This window comes from Lepus europaeus, chromosome 14 (assembly GCF_033115175.1).
Source record: "Lepus europaeus isolate LE1 chromosome 14, mLepTim1.pri, whole genome shotgun sequence".
NCBI classification, from domain to species: domain Eukaryota; kingdom Metazoa; phylum Chordata; class Mammalia; order Lagomorpha; family Leporidae; genus Lepus; species Lepus europaeus.
In genome coordinates, this window is record NC_084840.1 from 45,471,892 (window position 1) to 45,476,566 (window position 4,675).

General features: G+C 39.4%; 1 pseudogene; it reads right to left on the reverse strand.

The window, feature by feature from the left end:
• Positions 1-1,015: 1,015 nt before the first annotated feature.
• Positions 1,016-1,637, reverse strand: LOC133773773 (ras-related protein Rab-5A-like; annotated as a pseudogene).
• Between the last annotated feature and the right edge of the window lie 3,038 nt (positions 1,638-4,675).

Genomic DNA, 4,675 nt, shown 5'->3' on the forward strand with positions numbered 1-4,675 from the left:
CCTAAAAACAGATATTTGAGTGGCATCCAGCAAAATGAATGGGAAAATCCCAGCCTGGCTGGTGGGCAGCTAGGACTGAAGTCACCTGATCATTGTGTTGGGAATTCCCAACAAACACTGAATGATGCATTTCAAACACAGGTTTGTACCTGTGCAGTTTAAAAGTAAAGCTGTATAGAATCTACAATGCATTACCCTATTTACAGTGCAGCTGAAGATCAAATATAAAGTCATCAAACTTAAATGTACATAATTTCAGTGAATGTATTATGTTCAACCCCCAAGATGACATATGTAATAGCCAGTGCTGATTAAATAGAAATCAGAGGCACCTGGTTTGTTTTCTTTTTTAAATCGCTCACATGTCTGAAGGGAACACCACCCAGTAATATGTATTTATCAGTTATCATAGTCCTAAAGCAAGATGGGGCTACTTTTGACTTTTTTGCCCATTTAAAAAATAACAGGACTGGCTATAATTTAGATGACACTAATGCTTTGGACTATTTTCTTGTGGTTAATTTTTGAAAATATGCAATGTATACTTTAAGTATGGATACCAAAGAAAATCACTCTTTGCCTGAATACTTTACCTAAGCATAAATATACTCAGAATCTCCTAAAATATTTTTTTAAACTCCAAATAAGTTCCAAGTCCTTTTCATAGATGACTACTGTATTAGTTTGGAGAAGCTAGCTGGTTCACAGAAGATCCAGATAGTCATTTGTCTCTGTTTCTAGTGATGAGAAATGATTACTCCTATCTACCCTTTCAATGAAACCAGTGTACACACAGTGCTTACTTTCCCTATCTGTTCCTGAAACAGTCAGAGGGACACATGTATGTTATTGAAAATGAAGTTCAAAATACCTAAAATGATTTTGTGTTAGACACTTTACTCTGTCCTAAGTCTCTTCTTTTTGGGAGTCATGCTCGGCTAGTTAAATGCTTCAATTCCACTCTAATTTACATTTAAAAAGCAGGAGATTTTTCCAGCTAATTCAAACTGGAGGTTTAGTTGCTACAACACTGACTCCTAGTTGGTTGTGCTTGGTTGTGTGTGCTCAGTAAGATCTGCTCCTCTTCTTCTAGCAGAATTTGCTCCTAGATTCTGTGGTTCATTCCTTGGCAACATTTTAGATATTGCCATGAATATTTCATTTACATTCATTGATGTTTTAGCTGCTGTCTCCATGAATAAACTGTTGTCATCTTCTTGGGACTGTACTTCCTGGATATCAACAACTCTTTTCATTTGCTGGGTTGGTCTTGTGTTCTGATGATGTGCTTGCCTCTGAAGCTCTTTAACCTAGTTTTTTGCTCTTGCAAAAGGCTCCTCATTTGTGATATAAACAACTACAGTTGCTTGTGCTCTTTGCAGTACATTGGTGCTAACTTACGGCACCCTTCTTAACCAGCTGCATCTTATATTCACGTTTCAATCTTTACTGCTGTGTCATTGAGACACAGTTTGGCTTAGAAGAACAGCCCCAATGGTACTCTCCTGAAATTCATTGACCTTTCATAAAATGAAGCACTCAGCTTGATTTGCCAACAGCAAACTCATCTTCTTCTTTTTTTTTTTTTTTTTTTCTGTATTTGGTGCACTGGGTCTTGTTGCTCCTTGATTGGCCATGTCCTAATTTAAAATAAGTCCCTAATTTCAGACTCATGAACTCCCGTGATGCAAGGTGTCCAGTTTGTTTTTCTGAAGGTAAAGAAACCTGAGACTGCAGCATGCAGAGACGTGGGCCTGCAGCTTCCTGGCAGCAAGGTATGGGTGTGCGCTGAAGGATAGGAGCAAGGCTGCAGCTGTGGCAATGGTGTCATGTCCTGCTGCTTTGCTCAATGACCTTAAACACACTGCCAGGCCATCTTTTTGTTTCTTGTTTATGGCACCCACGTTAACAACTACATCCATTCTAATGTGTCCCCAAGAATCAGTGAAACTATTCCTAATAACTGGTACTAAGATAGAGGAGTGGGGATGGTGGATAAGGAGAGCAAAACTAATTACTATGTTCATCTCCAGTGTTGCTGCTTTTCATCCAGTGTTTTCTTCTCTGTCAGTCAACCTGGGGACTTGAGTGGAATGAGTTTTGGTAGACCATGGAGAACAAGGAGTAAGCACCAATAAAGCAAAGATTCTGTCACATTTATTGATGTAGTCTAGTTCTTGGTACAGAACCTGGTGTAGAGTGGGACCCCAACATTTATTCACTCAATAACTTTATTGGGTACTCACAATATTCCAATTACTATTCAAGGCAATGGAAATATGTCACTGAACAAAATACATAGAATTTCCTGTTATCTTGCAATTTGTATTTGATTTAGAGAAGATAATATGAGCATAATAAATAAATAATTTTGAATAAAACAATGTTACATGATACAGAAAAATAACAAAGCCAGGTAAGGATTAGATTAAAGAAGTGTGGGGTTAGCTGAAATTTATTTTTAAGATTTATTTTATTTATTTGAAAGTCAGAGTTACACAGAGAGAGAAGGAGAGGCAGAGAGAGAGGTCTTCCATCCGCTGGTTCACCCCCCAATTGGCCACAATGGCTGGAACCATATCAATCCAAAGCAAGGAGCCAGGAGCTTCCTCCAGGTCTCCCATGCAGGTACAGGTGCCCAAGAACCTGGGCCATCTTCTACTGCTTTCCTAGGCCACAGCAGAGAGCTGGATCAGAAGTGGAGCTCCCTGGACTTGAACCAGTACCCATATGGGATGCTGGCACTGCAGGTGGAGGCTTAACCTGCTACATCACAGCTCCGGCCCCTAGCTGAGATTTTTAAATGCAGTGGCCAGAGTAGGTCTCATTGTGTTGATATGTGAACAATGACTTGAACAAATGAAGGCATGAGCCCCATGAATATCTGGGAAAAGAGCATTCCAGGCAGAGGGAATGGCAAGTGCAAAAGTCCTTAAGGTGACAACAAAGCTAGTATTTTGGAGGGATCAGTGTAACTGGGGTAGGGTAGAAGTGCAAGAGACAGAGTAGTTTGTTTAAATAGGTACCATTAAGGGAAAGCATAGTGTAGAGTATCGGGGACTACCCAAAGAGTTTGAGCTTTACTCTGAGTGAAATGGAAGAAAGAGTAGAGTTTTTGAGCAGAAGAATAACAATCTGACTTTTATTTTATACTCTCAGTGCTGAGACTAGTTGGGGGCAAAGCTAGAGGCAATGAGGTCTAAAAACACTCATCCATTTTGTTCATGTCAGGCACTGTTCTAAGTACTTTAAACATTCACATGTTCTTATCTGTTCACCAAAAATGATGGACTGAATAGCAGCCTTGCAAAAATGTCCAGCTTGTCAATAGGAGGGGTCTTTAGAACGTTCATGGGAAATGAATATTATGAAAAAAATCTGCATATGGGTTTCAAAAATTTTTTGCACCAAAATAAACTTATCTTTTTGTTCTATTTTCCATAAACTTTTTGAAATGTCCATGTTATTTACATGGTAAGGGCTATGCTGATATACTTGACTTAAAGCTGCTGAATCAGTCAGATTATCTTGATTACATGGGTGGGCACAATGTAGTCCCAAGGTTCTTCACAGGAAGGAGGGGACAGGAGAATGAGTGTCAGGGGCAGGAGGTGTGGCAAAGAGAGCCACAAGCTGAGTGCTGCAAGCAAAGGGGGCCATGGGCCATGGGGGCAGGATGTTTCCAGACCTGCAAAGTGGAGGAAAGAATTCTCCCTGGAAGGGCCACAGCCCTGCTGGCAGCTTTGATTCTTCCCAGTTAGATACATCTTAGCTCTCTCACCTGCAGAATGGTCAAGTAATAGATTTCTGTTATTTTAAACCATGAGGTTCGCGGTAACCAGCAGCAATAGGAAACTAATACAGAAAATCAGATTTCCAAATAAGTGCATAATAATCAACTTGATTCTGCTGTAATTTACTTAGTCATCTCTGCATTGTTCAACTTTCAGTTTGTGTCTGTGCTTTTCCTCTTAGAGATTTAGAGGTCAGGCTGAAATTAATATCCTCGTGTATAGACTTTGGCATGCCATTGTGTTTCCTTAGATTACACATCTAGATATGAAACAATTACTGTGATGAGTGCTTTTTTATATTTTAAAATACAAAGTATAGAGCAGCAAGCGATAAATGTATTTCCACTTAAAATTACCTTTTATTAATATTTGTGTTTTACATAATAAAATACATAAAATATTAGTGAAAGAAGTTAAAAATCCCTTAGCCCACGTTCCACCCTGATTCCCCACACCTCTCTTCAGAGACAATGCTGTATAATGGGGAATGATTCTCAAATGTGTGGGCCATCCTGGCATAGAGACTGTGTTGATCTTCCCTGTGCTCTTCAGTGTGAATGTCCATATCCACAAAACAAGCATCAGTGATTTTTATTACTTAAAAAAATGAAAAAAAAAACTAGCCAGTGTTATAAATTACAAATGACAATTTCTTGATAACCATAGCCTTTTTTATTTTTAATGTTTATTTTTATTTGTAATCCACTTGAAAGGCAGTGACAGAGAGAGAGAGAGAAAGAGAGCTCCCATCCATGAGTTCACTCCCCTAATGCCTATAACATTCAGAGATGGGCCAGGCTGAAGCCAGGGGCCCAGAACTCTATCTGGGTCTCCCACATGGATGACAGGGTCCCAAGCATATCTGCTGTCTCACAGGTACA